The sequence below is a fragment of the Crocuta crocuta genome, unplaced genomic scaffold (genome assembly GCF_008692635.1).
Source record: "Crocuta crocuta isolate KB4526 unplaced genomic scaffold, BGI_CrCroc_1.0 scaffold131, whole genome shotgun sequence".
Taxonomy (NCBI): domain Eukaryota; kingdom Metazoa; phylum Chordata; class Mammalia; order Carnivora; family Hyaenidae; genus Crocuta; species Crocuta crocuta.
In genome coordinates, this window is record NW_027528977.1 from 3,477,814 (window position 1) to 3,502,439 (window position 24,626).

The 24,626-nt window shown below is 32.8% G+C and overlaps 1 long non-coding RNA gene across 1 annotated transcript in view; it reads right to left on the reverse strand.

The window, feature by feature from the left end:
* Nucleotides 1–24,626, reverse strand: part of LOC144225867 (uncharacterized) — a 97,640-nt gene that overhangs the window by 61,534 nt on the left and 11,480 nt on the right. Inside the window, exon 2 of the long non-coding RNA XR_013333445.1 lies at nt 8,099–8,178. This is a non-coding gene — a long non-coding RNA (uncharacterized LOC144225867). The remainder of the gene's footprint in view (nt 1–8,098; nt 8,179–24,626) is intronic.

Below are 24,626 nucleotides of genomic sequence, written 5' to 3' on the forward strand. Positions count from 1 at the left end.
TTCCAGAGGAATCAGGTAAATTGTACAGTTTCTTAAGATGGGAATAAAAAAAGCCAGAGAAAGGTTCAGTAGTTTTGTATTGGAAATGCAAGTTTGGGATACTCGGTAGACATGCAAGGTGAATTGTCGAATATTCAGCAATGTATATGGGTATAGAACTCTAAAATGGGGCTGGAATTAGACATCTACATTTGGCAGTGAATAGTGTTTAAAGCCATGGGACTAGGTGTGATCACACAAAGTGCAAACAGGTAGTGAAGAAGATCCAAGGAGAAGGACTCGGCAGGAGCAGCCAGAGAGGTAGGAGGACAAAACACCTGTTAATGAACTCCTAGTACATGATCATTGAATGAATATAAAAATGAGTCAGTTGGCTTATAAATTGCAATCCACAGTGAGGCTTGTCAAACGAGAGCCAACCTTGTTTCCTAGACTTAATAAATGCATGTTAGATAAATCGGGGGATTAAGCAGAAAGACAGTAACATAGACAAATTTGCTTTGAAACTATGACTCTGTAATGTGGAGAATATTCTTTGGCAGGGCAAAAGTGTCTATGGGAGCAGAGTTAAGAATGTACTGTATTCACCCAGGCAGGAGCATTAGATAGCATGAACTGTGAAGAAGGAAATAGAGATGATGAAAAACAGTGATGTGAGAGCTATTTAAGAAGTCAATTACAGAGCAATAGTAAATCAGATATTGGAGATGGAAGAAGAAGCATATAGGGTACCTTCTAGATTATTGACTACCAGGATAACCCAGATAGTCATTCTTATTACTATTACAAGAATAAAGAAAAAGGTGTCTTGAAGGTTTGGGAGGGGCATGGGTTCATTTTCAAATATGCTGCATATATTACCTAAAAGTGGAAGAGGCTATTAGATACACAGTTCTGGAACAGAAAATTAACTCTGAATGGAAGACATTTTTGAATCATCAGTATATAAATAATAATTGAGGCTATGAGCTTTTAGATGAACTATCTTAGAGAGACCACAAAGAATAAAAGATAATAAGATGAGTCATGATGAACTAAAAAGTACAACAACTGAGTGAAGAATGATGTATTTGCCAACAAAAAAAGCCAAGGCAGACCAAAAGATAAAAATAGAAAATGAGGAAGATAATGTATCATGGAAGTCAAATCATAGGAAATGATTTTCAAAAAGGATGTAATGGTGGACAGTGGTGAAAAACAGTGAGACTTCTGTCCTGGAGGATGGCATATTTGTTGATGGTCCCTCTACAAAGAGATAAAATTGTTAAAATGAAAAAAAAAACCAACATTAAATCTGACAATACAATAATAAATTATGAGGTGAAAAGACTTCCAGAGAGAAGCAAATAAATATTATTTAAGGAGGTTAAATGGTTATTTTCAAATGCTATCGGGAGCTAAAAGTAAATACTAGAAAATCTTACGGTTTAGAGAAAAGGATTTTACTGGTTTCCTTATCGAGAATTGTTTGAGGCATTATTCTGTTTGAAGCCAAATGGGAGTGGGAGTGAAATTCCTATCAGGTGAAGAAAAGAAGAGCATGAATATCCCCCTCTCTTTGGAGAAGTAGAGCAAAATAGTGACCAATAATTGACTGATAGGTTGGTAGCTATCAGACAAAATGGGGAAGTGGGGTTTATTTACTTTCCTAAGGAAAGAACACTGAGGGTACTAAAAATAAAAAGCCCTACCTATACACACAAATACTTCTTTGCTATTCATACAACTCTATCATTTTGATCCAGTTCCCATTTATTGCATAGGTTATAAAATGAAAAACTTCTTTATAATGTGTAGAATTGCATTAATAAGTAGACTATTTCTCCTTCAAATATAGATACACACTTTCAGAATTCATATATGTATGTGTTGTGTGTATCCATATGTATGGGATACGTAGATGAGCTTTGCGTACATGCGCACACAGAAACATCCTATGTATTTCAGTGATATCAATCATCCAAAAAGAAAGCAAATGGATATGTTTATATAATAGCAAATGTTTTTTCACCTCATGCATCATTGATTTAATATCACTGTCAACATTGCATTTCTAAAAAGAATATTTTCCGATAGCTACTTCTGTTTTTCTGAGTGTGTTATTTGTAACTAAGTGCAGAATTGGTTTTATGTATTTCTCTGCAAAAGTTGTGATTTTTAACCTCTTTTCCCTCGAAGGAATAAAAATATTCATGAAGCTGCTGTAATTTTGTTCTCTTCCTCACATTTAATGGCTAATTAATGATTTCAATAAAAAGCGTGATCACAATTAATATTGACAACACAGTTTGGAATAATACTATAAACAAAATGGAAGACCTCCTTACAAACCTAGAATATGCTTCTCTTTACCTAGAAAAATTACTTGATGTTTATTGTGTAAATATCAACCGTATTCCAGAGAAGTCACTTGGGTTTGACAGAAAATGATGAAAACTCTCTAGGGGTTTTATGTTACTCTTTGAGAAACATTTAAGAAAAGATGAAATTCTCCAATAAAATCAGTTTTAGAATATTCAGCCTGAAATGTCCCATTTAAAAAAAATTATCTTTGATGGCTGCTTCTGTGAAATGAGTTTTCCCAGCACAAGGTTTGTACTTTCTATATGTACTCTAAGTTCCTACATACATTATTCTGAATGTATTTTTCACATTAGTTGGTCCATCCCTACAACTGTTAAATAATTTTTGAGTCACTGATTCATGTCTTAAACTCGGGTGATGGCAGTGAAATGTGATCAATGATAAATTATTAAACATAAACAATAAAAAGTAAATGGTATGAATCACTATGACAAAAATTACCAAGCCTTGTTTAATGAATTGCAACAGAGACCAACTCAACAATGTGATTTGGTAGCTCATGGAAGAACTTTAAAAATGAAGAGATTGTTGGTCAATTGGGTGGCTCGGTCCGTTAAGGGTCCAACTCTTGGTTTCAGCTCAGGTCATGATCTCATGGTTGGTGAGATCATCAGGCTCTGTGCTCACAGTGTGGAGCCTGCTTAGGATTCTCTCTCTCCCTCTCTATCTGCTCCTTCCCTGCTCACATACATACCACATGCTTGTTTGCTCTCTATCAATAGACAGGTAGGTAGAGTTAAGAATATAATGATATTGAATCAAAATCTGAATGTATTATACATTTCACATTTCAAATTTAGTAAACACAGAGAAAATTGTTTCTTCTCTCTTCTCCCTCACCCTACTCAAAAAAGCAGCAGCTCCATCTGCAAAACACATGATTGACCACAGAGAACTGCAATGGCCCATTTACCACACTTTACAAACACTGCACTAATGACTGCTTCCTTATCACTCTTCACCTATTAAGATGTGCAATAAACACATCTTTTAAAGTTTTACATTACTGTGGCTTCAAATACATCTTTTATGTGCAGTAATGATTTTCTAATGAATGTATATGCCTCAATGTCTTCTAAATATTGATTGGTATAAGCAGGCTAATTTTAATTCCTAGCAATTTCCATTTGTCAACAGATCTTTATCAGCTTCCTACTGTATGCCTAACCTCATTAAGAAAAAAAATTGAGCCAGATATACAAAACTGATTTCTCTTTCTTAGAATAAAAGGTAGTGGTTAAAAATTGTCAGATTTAATTTATAATTCGTTGTAACTTAAAAATTAAACCTTTTTATTTTTAGTGTTTATTTTTGAGGGAGGGAGACCGAGTGCGAGTGGGGAGTGCCAGAGAGAGAGGGAGCTGTCAGCACAGAGCCTGATACTGGGCTCAAACTCTCGAAAGGGGAGATCAGACCTGAGCCAAAGTCGGACACTTAACTGACTTAGCCACCCAGGTGCACCAACATTTTCAATAAGAATATAAAAACATAAAATAACTTTAGAAAAAAAGACACCAATAATAGTTTGATTTTAACTTTACTGATAGACTTTCTCAAGGGGTGAAATAAACATGAATTTGTGTTAGCCCTCAATCTTAGGCATTTAATACAATACACATTCAATAAAATTCACAATAAGTATAATTTTGCTGGCTCTAATCAAATAAGTATTGTCTTTCTATAACCCTTTAACTATGTAACATGCTATATTTACCAGCTTTAAAAAAATATAATCCTAATATACATGTGAAATAAACTCAGTATTTTAATTTTTAAAAAAGTATAATCCTAGGGTTTTGCCATGAACATTTTCCTTTATCCTTCATATTTGTCATGTTTATTATTTATACAAAATTCCTTTCAGCTGATTTATCCAAATCTTTAAATACATCCTTAGACATATTTTTCATTTTTCAATTTATGATTTTATAGATAAATCTTTAACAAATTTTGCTAAGCATATAGCATTCTACTTTTAGATAACTGTTTCCTTAAGTCAAGTTTCTAAAAGTGGGATGACTCAATCAAGAGATTGTTGATTATATATCTTGATTTGAGTCATGTACCATATTGTTTTCAGAAGATCTTGCCAATACTTAATACCAGATTTCTTGTATTCAGAAAAATTTTGAAAAGCTGTTTTCCTATCCTGAAATTGTTTTGGGATAACAACTATAAACTAAATTCTTTGTGCTGTTTAAGTGGCTGTTAAAATTTATTTTTCATTTCCTGCTATCTAAACTCTGCCCAAGGTCTTCTTTCCCACCTCTCTGCATGTGGCTGTAAATTAACAAGTTTCACTGATATCTTGGTGATACAGAAATACCCACAAACTCCCCATTCTGAGTATAAGACATACTTGAGTATAAAACGCATATAAAAGTGAAATTTAGGGTGAATTATAAAACTTGGAAATGCTCCTACCCAGCTTCCCTGAAGAATAGTATAAGTATCATCGCTCTGAAGCAGAGCTGAACATATGTAAATACACTGCCATTTTGAATGTCAATAACAGTAACTGAAAAATAAGTAACAGCTTTTGTAATAGTTATCTCATGTGATATTTTGAAGCTGATACTTCACATTCTGAAAGTCACAAACTAATAGTGAATGTAATAGATTAAATAAGGATCTTGTTGATTTTTGTTCACAGGAAAGAATTTAAGTTTGTTTTTTTAAGAGACTAACTGCCCCCCTTTATTTGGATCGAGGAGAGCATCTAGAGGACTGTACCGTGGCAGCACACTGTGTTTTAAAAAAAATAAACTATTTTTAAAAATACATATACTATTCCACTTTGATCAATGGAAGGGCACACATTTGGAACAAACAGGTCATTTAAATGGTAGATATCAAATAGCATATGGTGCAACAATGATCTAGCTTACAGGAAAATTCAAAACTAGTTTTATTCAATTCCTCCATAAAATGGACTGGGAAAATGCTTTTTTTCCCATATCCAGTGCCACGCAGAATGTCCAGGACCCCCTACTTCTATTCAGATGAGCTTAGTAGTTCAAACTGTGAGATGGCAAGTGGTCCAAAGGCTATAAAAAATATAGGGATGCAGAATCAGTAACATTCTAGAACGTGTGTCCTTTTGCATGTCGATGACTGTTGTTTGTCCACTCTTTCCTTTCATACTACATATCCCCTGATGTCATCAGTGTCTCCCTCCTCTCATTTACCTCAGGTCTAAAATTATCTTTGGATGGAGAAAAACTTGCTCTCCAAGCACATGTTAGAGTCTTTCAGTTTATTACTTAGGCCAGTGTTTTCTCTAAGTGCTTATTTTTTGTTTCTATGTATGCTGAGCAAGGGGATGAAAGAAGCTTAAGGTTCCAATGATATGCTGGAAAATAAGTAGGGAAATACATAGGAGACACAGGTAATACTTCAAGCTTAACCAGGATACCTGTGTTATTGCTTACAAGACAGCTTAAATCTTAGTTTCCCTTTGTAATTTAGTTTAAAGCTCTGGGTAGTTTGAATCATATTTACATAAAGTGTAGGCAAGAGATGAATCTAGTTGTCATTATTCCTTTCATTTTTTCATGTGAATGGAATCCAGGTCATCAAGTATTTCCACTTCTAATAGGAGAGACATAGTTACGAATTCTCAAGCTCACATCTGTAAGTTCCATTATGTTCTGTTATCCAAGAAAATCTCAGAGTGCTTTAAGATCCATGTTTAAACAAATAGCTGAAAGTTCTTCAATTTGAAGCACTCTTTTTGAATACCAGGTATAAAACTGTGGATTTTAATTTAGCTATGGCATACTCCTGACTGAAATAAGTTTGAAACTTTTCTGCTGCTAATTTTTAAAGAAAGGAATTCTGTATATCTTTCATGGAAAACATACAGCCTCTCCCAAGGTTGACATATGTAAAATCTCAGGCTTGAGTGCAAAACAAATTTCACACGTTCTATACTTAATTATCTTAAGGAAAACATATGTTTCTTCAGCTGGACTGTTAGTTTAAGAGTGGGTTCTCAGCCTCTGTTGTGATATAATTACATTGGTTTTATTTATGACATTATTTATAGCCTTATAATCCATTACACAATACACTGAGTCTCTGAAACACTGCTGTGACTGGGAATCTGTGTAGACTTAGAGGAGGATACAACTAAAGTACAGGGGGAAGTAAGCACCATTTTCAAGGCTTATTAAAAATCCCTTCAATTAAAATTAAGCACTCACATTTTTCTTTCGTAACTGTGCACCTTGAAAATTCTTAGGCAGTACGTTGTGCGTTTGCAAAAGGTATGCAAGAACACATCAGCAGCTTAGTCCTCCCTCCTCAGCGATGCTTTGCTTTGACAGGTTCTCTCAGGTCTGTCTGGCCCTCCTCTCTCACCGCAAGAAGGCACTTACCTTTCTCATATCAACTGTCATGATACCGTGTCATTTTAAAATGATTTGTTTCTCTTGAACTGATTGTCACCCTCTAACAAAATGGACTCATTCAGAACCAGAATACTGACTGCTTTCATTGCCTCTTCCCACAATTAATATATCACAAATTATTTATAACTTCCATAAGCCTTTGAAAAATCTCATTTATCTTTTATATACACTTCTTACTTCTCCCCAAATAGCTGCCATTAGGATATACATTCTAACTAATATTTCCTTTGGATTTGCAAAGGTGAGCACTGTGCCTTGGGCCCTAATTTTTTCATCATGTATTTCTTGATAATGATAAGCATTTACTTGTATCAAACTCTTTCTTCTTTAGCCCAAAGATATTTTCATGTTACAAATAATTGATTAACGTAAAATAAATCAATATGCAAAATGAGAGTAAGTCATAAACTAAAAATACATAGAATAAAAATTTTTGAACATAGTTATTTTGCTTCATTAGAAAGACATCAGGATGAATTGTCCAACCTTCGTATAAAGTCCAAATGCACAGCTTTATTCTTAAACATCCTTGGCTATTTTTTTAATATTTAAGCAATCTTACATTTCATATATTAAAAAATAAATATGCATTAACTAAATTCTATGTAGCAAGTCTAATGTTTATATCAGAATACATTTCTTATGTAATTAGTTTTTATTAAATATAAAACAAACATCTGCCTTTCATCTAATGTTTGATATTTTTTATGAACCACAAAGATGAAGTTAGAGAAATTCTACATAAAACATATTACAAATAGAGGCATTTGTTTATTAAATAGCTTCCTATTCTTTAATATTAATGACTGTACATCTTTTAAGAGGCAAAATACATGATAATTTGGGATTGTTTTTTTATCATATGTCAATAATACCTAATAATCAAGATAAATACCTCTTAAAATTGAGTAAACTTTTTTGAAAAAAGTTAAAACAAGAACTGAACAATACTTTCAAACTTCGATTCGACATTCAGAATCTTAAATTTTTACTGAAAGTGTTTTTATTTTATCCTTAGTTTTTATTACTTACTGCATTCAGTCCAATTCCCTATATCTGAATCTGAGCTTTACCCTTTACTAGACATAGAACCTTTGGGAATTTTTAACCTTTTTAAGCCCTAGTTACTTTATTTATAAAATTACATCATGTGGTTTTTTGAGAATTAGAAGAGACTTAGATGTATAAAATGCCTGACAAACTGTAAAAGCTCTATAAGTATTATTTTTATTATGTGGATTTAATTTTAATAGTATAATGATTTCTCTTGTAATTCTCTGCTGAAAACATATGCAAATAAAAATCTTCTCAAGAACACTTACTCTTTCCTCCTTTGGGGGCATCTGGCTTTTTATGAGATAGAAAGAATCTTCTGTCCTTGGAGAAGTCCTTCAAGTAGTACCTGAGTGTCAGTCAAATGGCAGTTATCATACATCTATTATAGTTAATGCCTTTCAAGATATTATCCTCTCACAAGCCCAAGGACTATAATTATTTGGAAATAGATATTTTCCTTAAAATTGGTGTGCTTTAACCTGTTTGAAAGCAGGAGGTCAAGGAATATTTAAATTATAGTCTGTTTCCTTCTTACTCAGAGTTCAAAGTTTTTTAAATGAATATTTCAATTACATAGGTTTTCTTGGGCTTTAAAAATAATAGAAAAATGTCATTTGGGTTACTTTTTACCCAATGTTAACTTTACCAACTGTCAATTCACCAAAGGTCTTCTAGAAGTGTTGCCACAGAAGCCTGGGCACTTAGGGCTCTCATTTTTCTGGTTGGCTTCTGACCCATTGACTCATTGACCCTTCTATGTATTCAAACAGAATAACATTGGGCATATTGTTTATATGTCAGTAAAATGAAATTGAAACCCACAAATAATCCTACATAAAAGCTTTGCAACATTTTACTTCTAAAACTACCTCAAGGTCTTCACAAAATTATTATCACCAAAAGGCATAGCGGGGATTACTTTTTGCAAAGAAACACGGTTTTAAAAAATCCATATAAAGTCACAATCTCTAATGAGTTCAGGGGTTATGACAAGGAGTTTGAAAATAAACTCTGAACTCATGTTACGTCATAGTAAAAAGATGGGGACTATCGGCAGTTTGAAATCAATTTGTTCTATTTGACCAGAACACAGATCATGAGATGAATAAACAGAATTACACACATTGTGCACAAATAGAAGTTGCTTTCTCCAACCACATAAAAGTCATTTTATCTTCATGAGCCAGGGGGTGGGAAACAGAGGATGCTTATTAGGTATTGGTTTTTGCAGACGCACACATCTGCATAATGATCTTAGTTAACAGCATTACCTAATACAAAGGGCATGGAGGTAGCTATGTTGCTTAGACTGCCAGAGGAAGTAAAAAGTAGAAAAGAAGCTGGAATCTACCTGTGCCTTGTTGTATGTATACAATAGTGCAGCAGAAGTTCAAAGTAATGTCAAGAAAATATTGAGCTAAAGGCCATTTCCCAAATGTAAGGCACAGGAAAATGTTTAAATGTGTAGACTTATTTGGAGAAATTTGTCTAACCTTCTTATTTTAAATCTATACGTTTATATGTGTTTATATATATTATAGACTATATATTACTCCATATATGATTTTTTCACCATATTTCTGAGATACCACCTGATAGCTTAGTTTTAGATATATCATCTAGATATCACGTAATTGTAGAGTATCTAATTTGATTTGGAACAAGCAGGTAAGAAGTGAACACAAAAATCAGGATATCAGTTTTTCTGGAGCTTTGTAATAGTAAAATTATAATCAAATAAACACACATACTATATTTATATTACTTTTAGATATGTCCATAATACTTTATAGTGAATTTCTAAATCAAATTTATAAAAGATAATCACTCAGTTGATTTTGTTGCTGAGTATAAGTTTTCATACTTGTGCCACACTTGGGATCCTTTGCTGATAGATTTCCCCCTTCTTTTCCTCCCCTTTGTGCTTTCTTTTCTTACCTATAAACTGTTTTAAACTTAGAACACATATATCAACTTTTTATTTTCATTATATTCAATTTATGGATCTAAAATAATTGACTTCAATCATTTCCTCAAAAATGGATAAATGAATATTGATGACATTTTTACTATTTGTAATAATGTCTCATTGAACATATATATTGTAAGAGTGGGTGAATTCTAGTGCATATTAACAGCATCTTCACAGGATAAATTTACAGAAATAAAATTGCAGGTTCAGAGAGTACATTTGTAATTTGGTGGTTGTGTTAAAATGTCTTAACTTGAAAAAAGTTTATGCCAATTTATATGCCAGTATTATAGAATAAGAATACCTGTCAAATTTTTCCTTCATTAATCCATATATTCATTTATTCAAGAAATATTTATTGCACACAAAGAATATGCCAGGCACTATTATAATTAATGGGTTATCACAAGGAACCAACCAAGAAAAGCTGCTTCCAAATCGGGTGCTTATATTCTAATAAATAATTAATGAGGCCTGTCCCAAGTACTTGATTTTGTGATAGCCTTCTGGCCTTAAAAAATAAAATGAAGTTTGAGAAAAAAGTCCTCTGAGTTTTGCAGCGGTCTGCAAATAGATAATATTTTCTAGTGAGAACTGAAAATACACAAGATTTATTTACAAAATAAGAGTCTATTTAATTACTAGAAGGCATTACAATTATCTCACACATATTATTTTTGCAAAACATGAAGAGGTCAAGGAGAAAATTAAACTCCCTTTAGGGCCATAATTTGGTATTTTAGCACCAGAATGCAATCCTAGATCCCTGTGCCCTTAAACATTCTCTAATGATTCCATTCACTTCTTATTTTCACATTACACAGTATAATTTTGTATTACTTTAATTGTTATTCTTTTATTTCCCGATATTTTCACATTCTATAAAAATCTTACGGAGATAAATTTGAGCAATAAGTTTCAAATGTATAGTACTAATTATTAATTGGAAATCCATGCATAGGTTACAGTACATGCTACATAAAAGATAAATAAAGTAAATTACGTGTTCTTTCCATTCCAGACCCACAGCCATCGTATGGCAGCCATTATTGTATTTCTTGTGCATACTGCAAGAAATAGTCTAGGCATATGTACTGAAACAAAAGGTACTCATAAAATTTACTGACCAAACTGAGACACTTTTAAAAGTGAAAGGGTGTGCAAGTATTAATTATGCCAGGACAATAGGTGAAAATTAGAACTATACTGGGAAAACTGAAATATTTGGTCATTCTATGTCCACATATGTTGGGGTGAATATATATTTTAATTTAGTCTGTTTGGTGGCATATCTCACACTCTTCTTCACTTTCCTTTTTTTATATGATGGTATATTTTGGATATATTTGCAGAGATTATACATAAAATTACTAATGCTTTATAATGTCTACATGGATACATCATTATTTCGCCTGTTGACATTTAGATTATTTCCATTTTTTTTACTATTACAAAAAATGTTAAACATCCTTAAATACATCTATCTATATAAACATATAGGTTATTTTGCTTATTGTAACTATAAATGTATAATCAATTGTTAGAACTGTTGAGTTAAAAGCTATGTGGTTTTTAAATTTTAACGGACATTGCCAAACTATCATCTTGAAAAGTTCTATCACTACTGTATGAGTTCCCCTTATTTACTCAAATGATTGGCAGTTCAGTGGATTATCACAATTTGCTATGTATGTTAAAATTGTTAATATTTAAAAATTCTGTCTTGTTAATTTAAAAAAAACTTAATGTTTGCTTAAACATTAAGAGAGCGACAGAGTGTGAGCAGAGGAGAGCCGGAAAGAGGGAGGGAGACACAGAATCCAAAGCACGCATCAGGCTTAGACCTGTCAGAGAGCTCAGTGCATTTCTTGAACTCAAGATCTCATGAACCAGGAGATCATGACCTGAGCTGAAGTTAGACACTTAACCACCTGAGCCACCCAGGCACCCCATGTTTTATTACTTTTTATATTCATTTATATGCAACTCTCATTTAAGACTTTTTAATTTCCTCATGCCCATTTTTTGTATGAAATTATTGATCTTTGCCTTACTGATTTATGAGACATAAGTCATTTTGCACTGGTAGGAATTCTCATCCATTCAGACATATGCATGTATCCTTATTTTAGCAATGTTGGTTGTCCTTCAAAAGAAATTCCAACTTTTCAATGATTTGACTGAAGTCGATTAAGGACTCATGTAGGCAGTGGAGACAAAAAAATTATAATGGGTCTTTTCTCAAAGGGAAAAGTCAATGATGAATTACTAGACATCATGGCTTTCACTCATGTGCATACCTACTATTTAGTAGGAACTTTGTAGCACAGTGGCTGGTGCTATAAGGAAAATCATGAGAAAATGGCTCTCAGATGCTTACTATTCAGCTATTGTTAGGTTATGCCTTGGAAATAAACAGGCTGTAAATCTCAAAAGCTTGAGATAACAAAGTTTCATTTCTTGCTCATGTTACCTAAAAGCTGTGGCAGCTGCAATTCAACTGTCTCCACCCCAGTAGTCTTCTGTGGGTCTTTTTTATTCTAGCAACCAAAACAGCCTATATTGAAGTGCCCTGTTCACATGGCAGAAGGAAAAAGGGAAAAGTTCTGAATCATATTGCTACTCATACTTATCTACTGCTTGAACATAGCTACTTGTAAACCTTCTTCTCATTGGTATACTCAGACTTCTTCACACATCCTACTGGCCAGAAAAGTAAAACCAGAAGTCGATGGGCTGAGGAAATAGACTCCTCCCATAGGGAAGTATTGCACCTCACATCATAATGGACAGGGAATGTTTTGGCTATGTTGTTTATTTCCTTCCTTTCTACAGTTAAAATGTTCTTATTTCCCTCAAAGGAGTTAACAAAAAGTCCCATCACATCACAGCATAAGACTCAAAGTCCAGGATCTTGACATATACTTGCCATTTGTTTCAGATGTGAATCTTCTTGATTCAAAGACTGGAGTTTGAAAAATATTACCTGCACGCACACACCTCTAACACATACAAACTATATAATGGTATAATAGGGACCAATTAATCATGAGGCCTTCTTCAGATAGAAGAGTTGGAGATAGAAAGCAGTGATGTTGCATGAGAATGCTAAATGTGGGGGATAGGGAATATTTTTTTAACTCACTAACTCACCTTATCTACTACTTGAAAGTAGCCAAAAAACTAATAGTTCTCTATAAGCCCTTCGTTCTGCACTCTGGAAGGTCCTTCCCCATTATTCTCTCAAGCCATATCTGAAAGCAATATTGAAAAAAATGCGCCCTTCAGCCTAGCTCCAGCTACTAGAATATTAGGTAGTCAGAAGTCATCTTAAGTTTTCAAAGTTTTACTCTTTTGACCAAAGATGCTGTGGCTCATTAATGAATGAGTTGAATTCTTTTCTACTTGTTTGTAGTCAGTTCCACATGCCAACAGTTCAGACCTATAATTCTTTTAAAGATGATGGGTCTCTCTCTCTCTCTTTTCATGTGTGTATATTTATTTTTGTGAAGTCATAGTCTAAGTTGAGGCACTAACCATCCTTCTAATTTCCAAAGAGTGGACTAGTTGCTCTGTACAGGTGTGTGTGTGTGTGTGTGTGTGTGTGTGTGTGTGTGTGTGTGTGTGTGTGTGTGTGTGGAGGGGGACAATCATGGTGGGTAGAATCAGAATTTTTCAGCAATAGAGTGGTTTTAAACCACACATGATTTTTACCTCCCCAATTATACATGTAATCATCATTAGAGATTCAGAGTTTGTCTTTAGAAAATATCCTGAATTCTAAATATGTTAGAATAGTAATAAGTAATAGCAGCTTAAAAAGGGAACTTACACTACCTATATAAGGTGGTTGTAAGAAAAAGTTTCAGGAAGTATTATTTAGAAATTACTGATTTAAAAGTTATAAATATTGGTTTCTTTGTTTTTTCTAATTGGAGGCATAGTATTGTTAGATGCTCTTATAACATCAGGTTTTTAGGCATGTAGGCACCAGGTGTTAATTGATTATTCCAAATGAGAAAAAGGGGAAATGAATCCCTATCTAAGAATTTTTCTCTTGTAATAATTTTGGCTAGAAAATATTAATTCTCAAGAAGAAATTTTAAGGGAATACTATCGTATGTCAGTATGTATCATATTAAATAATTAAGAAAGAAAATCTTTACTATAAATAAGACAAAATTATTTTGGTATTTTTGATGACCCTTATTTTTCTCACTGAAATTAAAATCACTATAATTTTCCTTTTCTTTCCTCTCTCAGTATTTAGTTACTGGTTTACTCTTAGACTGTGACTGCACTATTCATTTGAGATGAGGTATGCAAAATGCAAACTTCCTTATGCAATTTGGAGTAAAATAAGAATGAACAAGCAGTATCCCCTACTTGTGGGTAGAGTACACCCTAGTCAGGAATAAGATGAGTGGCTAAATGAAGAGACAACAAAGCGCTTCTGGGAAATATAGGGAAAAATCACAGAAGAGGTACCTAATTGTCTTTTAAAAAGACTAGTAAGATACTGTGAGTCAGATGACATCAATGCAAACACAAGGACCATGAGAAAATAAGTACATTGAACTTATCAGCATACCTGAAGTCTAACTTTCAACTAGAGAGAACTGAGTCCTGGACTGGTCAGCCCTATAGAATATACTAAGAGAGAAAAACTATTCTTCAGTCTCACACGCACAAATTTTATTTATTTATTTATTTATTTTTACTAAGTGTGGTATGATCAGATGAGTAATTTAGAACACTTAACCTGATGGGATTGGGAAATGGGTTGGAATAGGGTGATGTTGGTAGCAGGGAGACCAAGCTATTACTGTTATAAGTAAGACAAATACAGGTCTGAAATAAGACCTTGGCCATTTTCTTTCAAAAATCATTTTTTTGAAATATTTTAGGCATCTTTTTCTCATAGGAATTCTTTCTACCAATTACACTACAAACATTAATAACTGCTTTCTGCTCCTACCATAATTCTGGAAAAAAAACCTAAAATTCCAGTGTTTTTACTTGAAATATGCCATAGTCAAATGTCCAACCATTTTAAAAGAGTATAATTGATAGATACAAATGCATAGCTTCTTTAATGAGGAGAAAGGACAAATGTATTGAATGTTTTATATAAAGTGTTAACTTCACAAGCAGACAGTTAGCATTTTTAATTCACATTGTTATTCCTATTGAAGAGAGACACAAGATAAGATGGAGGAAAATTTACTGAAAATTAGCTATTTAAGCAGGGACTTAATCCAGTGATTTTACTCTCCTAATAAATATTGTTCCCCATAAGGGCTGTCACTGTATTCTGTACTAGGCAGCAAGTTTTACTTAGCAAACTAATTAGCAATAAATCTGCCAGAATCCACTCAAAATATTCTCCTAATTAATCAGAATAGGAATAAATGAATTGAAAAATGTTATTCCATGAAGGAAATCTTATCAATTTCTAGAGTTACTTAACTGATTTGACTGTCTTTATCCTAGCATACCCATCAGTCTTTGCCTTTCAAGCCAATTAAAAACATTCTGATTACCTGGGATGAAGAAACTATAAAAAGCTTTCCAGGAGCACCAAATAATTGTGATTCTTAGCTGACTTGCATTTATTTGCTCAAGCACACTTGATTCTAGCAATATAATTCATCTCTCCATCCACACACTAAAATAGTAACCTCTGTGGTTCTTCAATCTTTAATTGTCTCCTGTTCTTCTAGAGTCCTTTCATTTACTTTTTTTCTTTTGGCTCTTCCATAATTTCTTTTGATCTCTTCCTCAACAATTTCCAGTGACTGTTTCAAGAACACTTTCAACAAAATTTTAAATACCTTTCAAGTAGAACAATTAAGGTTCATTAAGTCTAAATTAAGACAATTAAGTCTAAATCTTAACACCAATGATCAGCATTTAATGAAACAAAGACAACCTTCCATTGAAGATAAACTGATTTTATGTCTTTTCTAGGCTGAAGATCCCACTGTCTGCCCTTTGATAGGGATTTGACCTTAATATTTGTAACTTAGTTGCATTATTCTGTGCTTCTAAAGACTTACATCATGCTTTTTTTCTAAATCTCTGAAAAAAATATGTTTTAAATCCCCATGAGTTTTCCTAAGTGGAGAGTATAGAAAAAGTGGGGAAGTTTAACTACACTGGAGAAACATAGCAAACACTACCTCAGATGGGTGATCAAGGCTAATATTTCAGTTAATTATTTCGATTTTACTATTATTGATATATGTCATAAGAACGGACTTCAACTTTGTAGTCTTCTTCCTAAAGCCCTGTAACCCAGTGTAAACATAGAAGAACAAAACAAAACAAAAAACATCAGAAAAACTGAGTTTTACAAAAAAAAAAAAAAAACAAAACTGACCAGTATTCCTCAAATACATCAACAGCATCGTAATCAAGGAGGTTTGAGAAACTGTCACAGAACAGAGGATGCTAAACAAACATAACAATTAAATGTAATGTATCCTGGATGGGATCCTGGAACAGAACTAGGGCATTAGAAAGAAACTAGGGAAATTCTAATAAAGGGTGGGGTTTAGTTAATGGCAGTATTACCAACGTTGGTTTCTTAGTTTTGACGAATATACCGTAGCAATGTAAAATGTTAACTAGGTGAAAGGTATTCAAGAGTTTTTTATACTATCTTTGCAAATTTTTCTGTCTACCTAATCCTATTCTAAAAATGCTTTAAGTTTCTTTAAAGTTTTTTTTTTTAAACAGGAAATCAAGAGCAATGTAATAGTGAAAACAGGCAAAACAGCCTCACATGTATACCTGACAAATAGTATATTGATTATTAACAGGAATTTCACATGCATTTTATACTATGAAATATTTTGTACTGTGGATTTACACCTTCTGAGTTAAGCTGTATTCAAATAGTAAGGGGAACACTTTATCAAAATTACCTTCAACAGTCTGTTAAAAAACCACAAAATATGGAACATACTGTCTTATGTATACAATGTTCATTGTAGTGAGTCTTATCAGTTCTTATAAATTCTTTATAGCCACTGTTCCTCCATGGTCCCTTTCCTAACAAATATAATCCTCCAATTTAATCTTCCAACTCCTAACCATTGGCACAAACAGCGTTATTCATTTATTTCCCAATGACGTGCAAACTCTTCAGAGACTCTCCACTCTCCTTTCAATGACATTAAAATGTGGATTGATAACTTAAGATCTTATTATGTTTGTTCTCAGAGACATACTGTCCTTGAGAAAAATACTGAATCATCGTCTCGATGTTTTTCTTTACCTTTATTTCCTGATAGTTCAAATTAATTTTACAGGTACATGTGTGACTTCACTGTTGTTCAGAAAGTTGAACGCCTTTATTAGTTTTTAGGCTTTCCATGACCAAAAGGAAAAATATTTAGTTAGGAAAGAGCTAGGTATTGGTATATGAAACTAGAATAAAATCAGTGAACTATATTTAAACGAAAAATTTATTGAAATATAAAACCTAGCAAATCATAGATGATCATCAAATTGAAGTTTGTTTGGTTTAGAAATTATCACTGAAGCAATTACATCTAATCCTGGCGTTCTATTGTGCCATTAAAAGAGATACCATTATTTTGGTAAGTGATGTGGGTTATTATTTATCTTGACACTGAATTAAAAATCCTAACTTATATCCCAAAAATTCTTGGTAAAACTATTAAAAATTTTTCTCAAGTAATAAAGAAAAATTAACCAAAAAAGTTTAATTGCTTATTCAATGTTAACAAATAAAAGGGAATAATCAGAAGTTTCAACAGTCAGTAAAGATTTTATCTAAGTTAGATAAAGTAAAGATGTAGCAATTAAAGTGGGCAAATTTTTTCGTGTTGTTCATTGAATGTTTCTGACTCTTGACCCTTCAAGCAAATAGTATACTTCCTTGACCCTCATCATGAGGGTCCAAATGAGAAATTCTGGCCAGCAAACTGTGTGTGGATGATTTGTAACACTTCTTGGTAAAATATTTAACTGGTTGTATAAATCTCTAGACTTATTTTTCCTCCAGCAATGTGATCAACAATAGTCTAAATTGTGTTTGCCCCATTAGTCTGGATACTTGTCACTCTGAAGTTCCAATGAATGAAGTTACTCTCTTGACTGGGTTGTCTTTTTGTGTGAGAAAACAACCAGAAAGTAAAAAATAAAAAACACAAAACTGTGTAATTGTAAATCACTGAGAATTCAGGGTCCCTCGTTACCAAAGATCCTAACTTTTGCTTAAACAGTGACAATACCATTTTTTTAAATTGAGGAAACACCATATAATTCTATCCCTAAATAATTTGCTACTTTTATTAACTACATGCCCTGAACAAACTAATAAAATAATTCCCAGATTTTTCCCTTCACAGTGGATTTCAGGCACATAAGAAATTAAAACAACAACAACAACATTGTTTTAAGCATGAAAAGTAGACATTTAGTTGTAAGACATTAGAGATAATATTCCAATTATAGAATTATCACACCCTACACTAAAGACCAACATTGAGCTAACACCAATATTTGTACAAGTGAAATTAAGAGCATTTAAAAATTTTGAAGAACTAGGACTCATGTATATTTCTTGAGTGTTACTCGGTGTTTGCTTTGAAGGAATATGCAGTGAATATATCTCCTCTACCAAAATCTTTTCTGCCTCATTTTTATCTGTCCATACTATTTACCCATTTTGTAGTTCTTTTTTTATGTTTTATTTATTTCTGAGAGAGAAACTGCGTGAACAGGGAAGGGTCCGAGAGAGAGGGAGAGACAGAATCTGAAACAGGCTCCAGGCTCTGAGCTAGCAGTCAGCACGGAGCTGACATGAAGCTCGAACCCATGAACCATGAGATAATGACCTGAGCCGAAGTTGGTTCCTTAACCAACTGAGCTACCCAGGCACCCCCCATTTTGCAGATCTTTTGACAGTCCATATCTTACCCATCTTTAAAGACAAGGACACCTGTCATCTCCTCTTTATTGTCTACAGATAGAACATTTTTTTAAACTCCTACAATGTTCACAGGGTATATAAAAAAGTTTATGTATAGTTTCTTTTATTTCATTATTACTTTATTTGTAATTATCTGCACTAATCTCCACTTTTGAGCACATTGGATAGCAAGACCAGAACCTTAGAACTTTTTTTCATATCTTAACTTTCCAACTACTTTAAACAATCCTAGGTATTATTTTTTAAGTTGGAAGATTCAAATCTAACTTAAAATACATATTTTCCATGAAAACTTTTTAAACTAATTTCAATGTACTTACACAAGTTTCTTATTCTAAGCACGTATTTAATATTTCTATTCCTTAAGTATAGAGTATGAATTCAAATTTATCAACAAACTCTGAGATCAACAAGTTTCCTCACCTAAGTGTTTTGTTTTCTTTTTTTCTTGTATTCTACCATATTTCCTAAATTTTATCTCCATGTTCTGAATTTTAAAGAAGTCTTAACTAGTAAATATAGGGATATATAAGGGTCTAATAAGAAGCATAGATAAGCCAGCAAACCCTATAGGTTGATTACATTTGAAAAACAAGTTTAACTTGAAGAAATATTCTTTATCAAGTATGCTTTATAAAGATAAAACTTTTAAATCTGGGCATCACGTACAATATATTAATCTCTCAAACACATGTGAAAAAAATTTCAACTCACTGACAGAGAAATGCAAATTAAAACCACAATTAGATTCCATTAAAAACCCACCAGATTAACAAATGTTTAAACAGATCTGAAAATGTTAAGTATGGATTAAAATGTGAATACTACAAGTGCAAACTACTATCCTACTTGGGAACATTATTTGGGAAATTTTAAATTATATTCATTCTACAGAAGAGCAATTCAATTTCTATACATATATATTCGAGAAATACATTCGTTCATGTGTACCAGAAAATATGTACAAAAACACTTTTAGTAGGATTTTTACAAACTAGCCTGAACCTAGATATGTGCACCACTCATAGAATGGGTAATTTTTTTATGAAATTAAATCAATTTAAAATTGTAGAATATAAAAATAAAGAGAAGAAAAATTCCTATTCTTTTAGTTTCTGTGGGTAAGTCTGAGACTTAAACTTACATAAATTAGATTAACAGAGAAAAAAGTCATGGTAATTTTATTTAATATTTTTATGTGCACAAAGGAGTTTTCCTGAATTAGCTGTTAGGACCAAGAGCTTCTGTACATTTTTAACAAAGAAATGATGAATTTGTGGAGAAATGACAAGACAAAGAAATGTAAACTAGGGCCAGTAAATTGTGGGAAAGTGGCTAGGAAATATATTGGTGAAATTAATCTAAGATAAGGGTTATTTTAATAGGTTTGTTTGAATAGGTAAAATTTGGCATCGTCTGTCAGTATCCACTAATAAGAATTTCCTTTCCCTGGCCCAGAGAGGGCACTTTTCTCATGGTGAATTTTATGACCTGCTTTCAGGTAGAAAGGAGGAGTTCAGAGAGCTCTTCCTGCTTCTGCTAGATCTTCAGTGCCTTCAGCTCAAAAAATCAATATGCTAAGTTACATATTTTGGGCGTTATGTGTTTTGAACCCCCTTAAAAGTGAATGGGCAGTGTGATGATTAATTTTATGTGTGAAGTTGATGGCTGACAGATACACAGATTACTGATAAAACATTTCTGGGTGTGTCTCTGAACATTTTTCTGGAATACATTAATATTTGAATTAGTAGACTGGGTAAAGAAGATCACCAATGCTAGTGACACCGTCTGATCATTTGAGGGCCTGAATAAAACAAACAGAGGAAGCCAAAGCCTCCTAGTTCTAACACCTTTGTCTTCAAACCGTGACTTACACCATTGGCTGCCCTGATGTCAGGCATTTAGACACAACTAAATTAGAGCACCTGCTTTGCTGGTTCTCCAGTTTACAAGGCTTCCAATTATGGGAACTCTCCGTCTTCAGAATGGTGTGTGCCAACTCCTATAATAAATCACTGTCTCATTTCATATCTCTGTCATTCCCTATTTTTGCATAGTGCCTGTGTTAAAGTTTTCCAGGAAAACAAAAACCGTGTGTGTGTGTGTGTGTGTGTGTGTGTGTGTGTGTGTGTAGATATAGGTAGATAGATAGTACGTAAATGAGTACTTGAATTTTTCTGCAATGTCTAAATATGTTTTTTAAATATATATAAAGAGAAACAAAAGAGAGAGAGATCCTATTGTTTTTGTTTCTCTGGAGGATCCAAATACAGGCAGTATGCAATATAAAATAATCTGGAAATATTTTGCATAGGAAACAAAGAACACAATTTTACATAGTGTAGATTAGTTTATAGAAAGTTCAAGACCAGGCAAACTAAAGTTCAAAACCGGATAAACTAAAATAATGTTGTCAATTGGTAAGTATATACTAAAATAGAAAAACAAGAGAATTATTATTACAAAGATTAGAAGAGCGATCATTTTTGCAGGAAGAAATATTTTGGGAAAGGGGCATATAAAAGCTTCAAGTGCTAGAAATATTCTTTGGATATTCATTAATACTTATATAAATGACACTATATGTATTCTTGTGTTCATATAATATTTCTCACAATAGTAAAAATCAACCAACTTAAATAGTATATACAATGTAGGATAGAACAACAACAGAAAGGGTGGAAGGGAGTAGGAAAATAATTATTAATATAGAGAAATTTATTGGTTTGTTTTCCTGGGATCTTGATAAAGCATCTATTAGCTAAATATTTCTTGGCATGGTTCAAATTTATAAAGGGCTTAACAAATGAAATTGACTTTTATAATAAAGAGACAAGATACCTGAAGAGCCTCTGCACAGACAGCTTAATTGGGTTTCATTAAGATTTTGATTATATTGGCATATATAGTTATGTAATGTGGCATATGATACTCAGACTATCAGGCTAGTAAATGACTTCAGAATTGACTGTGGCTTTTGGAAATTAGGTGATTAGTGATTTAAGAGCAAGTGGAAATAAAAGAAAATGGAAAGAAATAAAAGAGCACTTGGGGAATTTTTGTGTAGTCATTGTAAGATATTAATCTTTGCCATATTATTTTTCTCTCACTTAGATTATGCTCTTCATTTTAAAAAATGAATATAGACATTGTAGAAGATTTCAAATATTCATTTATGTACTATACATAAAAGGTTTTTTTCTTTTTTATAGAGCTGATAGCACAGGCAATCTTTTCCTTATCTTAGTTTTATAGATGTTGTTCCATATGTATTCAGTGCCTATTTCCCAAAGGCTTCTTTAAGAATCCAAAGGAGGTTATTCCCAAATTAAAATGTAACCTCCGAATAAACTTCAAAATGACATTTTAAGCCCATTTGCCTTTTTCCACCTCCTTTAGCCACTAGAAGATGTAAGTTTTCTACGGCATAATCATTTCTAAATGAAGAAGACATCATACTTACATGCCGTTTCCAGAGCATAAACTAAAAAAAGAGTATACCTTGTGTATAGCACATATAATACATTTTCTATATATACATTGCTCTCCATTTCTTTTGTGTGATCTCAGCAAATAATGCATATTAGCATATATGAGCTGTGGTGATTTTTTCCCATCAGTTAAATCAATACTGGTCCTATTGCAGAAAAATGTTCTCTCTCACACACAAACACACATGTGTGTAGATGGAGAGATACTGTTCAGTAATATGGCAGGATGAATAATACAGTTAATCTCCCAATAAAAGGAATGCTGACTTTAGAGCTTAGAAAAAGGCACTTAGGTTAAAAATTATTATTATATTATAAATATCCCCTCAATTATATGAATGAGTTGACAAGAAAGTAAACAAAATCCCCAGATGTCAAAACTGAAGAGGAAGCCAAAAACCAAAGTGGTTAGTTGGAAGTAAATGTGTCACTAACCTGAAAATCTTTTTTAACCTTGGTGTTCAAGAACTTGGATCTTTATTTTTGAGAGAGTGACAGATAGACAGAACGTGAGGTGAGGAGGGGCAGAGAGAGAAAGGGAGACACAGAATCCAAAGCAGGCTCTAGGCCCTGAGCTGTCAGAACAGAGCCAGAAGCTGGACTCGAACTCACCGACTGCAAGATCATGACCTGACCAAAGTCAGACACAACCAACTGAGGCATCCAGGCACCCTAACCACTAATGAACTTTTAATCAAAGAGCATATGCTACTATTTTACATTACTAATTTCTCAAAAAAAAAAAATGCCGAAGACTATATTGTACACCACCATGGGTTACAAACCAGCATCAGATATAAAGCACACAACATGTGGAGGCTCCTTTAATATTCCTTATCCCATTTCCTTTCAACATTATTCATCCCTCCACAGAAAAGGCTATTATCATGAATTTAGGAAGTCAGGACTGAAATGCCAGAATAATGCTAGCAGAGAGTTACCTACTGCCAGTAGAGGTATATAACAAGAAAAATCACGTGCATATCCTGAGCTCCAGTTGGAAAATATGTACCCATTAAATTGTGGCTAAAGATCTGCTCTTTCATGAGCTTAGAGCTCAAGTTTTCATGAGCTTGAAGTTCCTTGCCAAGCAAAACTAAGACAACTTAGTTATATAATGTATAACTTAGTTATACAATGACCCTCAACCATGACTGCACAAAATTTATACATCTTAAACTTAACAATATTAACATTATAAAATTAGCACAAAAATGAATGTGCTACAATGAAAGAATAAGATTTAGTCTCCCAGAGTTTTCAGATCCACTCTTGGAATATAGAGTATGAAAATAAAAATAAATATTTTGAAATTATTAGATAAAAGTGAAAATAAAAATATGAGAAGGAAGAAAATAACAGAACAACCCCTCCAAATGACTAAGTATGTTATTTATGTTATCAAGTACAACTTATTGAAATAACAAAAATGATAATTGAAATTATATATTCAAGGATTGATAAGAAAGCTTAGATAGAACTAAAGACTGATTAGCTCAAAAATAAAACAGAGGAATTACTTATACTAGCAATGATAGATAAATCAAAAATAAAAATTCAAAGCACATAAAAGAGAAAAAGTTAAGAATGCTAATAGTAGTTCTAGAGAAATGAACAAGAAAATGGAAACAGTATTCAAAGAAATGATTAGTTGATAATTTTTGAGAATCAATGAAAGATATGAATTTCAAGATATAAAAAGCATAAGATCTGTAATGAATATATACATGGTAATAAAACTTTAAGGCACCAAGAACAAAAACATATTATTTTCAACATTCAAATATATAATAAATTATTAATTATAATAACCATGCTATATATTAAATCAACAGAACTTACTCATCTTATAACTGGAAGTTTGTACATTTTAAGCAACATCTCCCTAGTTCACCCACCCTTAAGTGCCTGCTAACTACCATACTAGTTTCTGCTTCTATGAGTTGTGCATTTTATATTCCCCATATAGGTGATACGACACAGTGTTTGTCTTTCTCACTTAGCATAGTGCCCTCAACCTCTGTCTATTTTGTTACAAATGGAAGTCTTGCCTGCTTTCTCGTAGCTGAATAATACTCCATTGAATGCATACCATATCTTCTTTGTTTATGCATCCCTTGACAGAAAATTAGGTTGTTTACACATCTTGACTATTGTGAAAAATACTGCAGTGAACATGGATGTGTAGATACCTCTTGAAGATCCTGTTTTCATTTACTTTGGATATATATCCAGAAGTGGAATTGCTCTATCATATGGTATTTCTATTTTTAATTTTTTAAAAGACCCTCCTTACTGTTTTCCATAGAGGCTGTATCAAAGAAATACTGGCTTGGTAAAGTCAGCTTGGATTACTCCCCCCT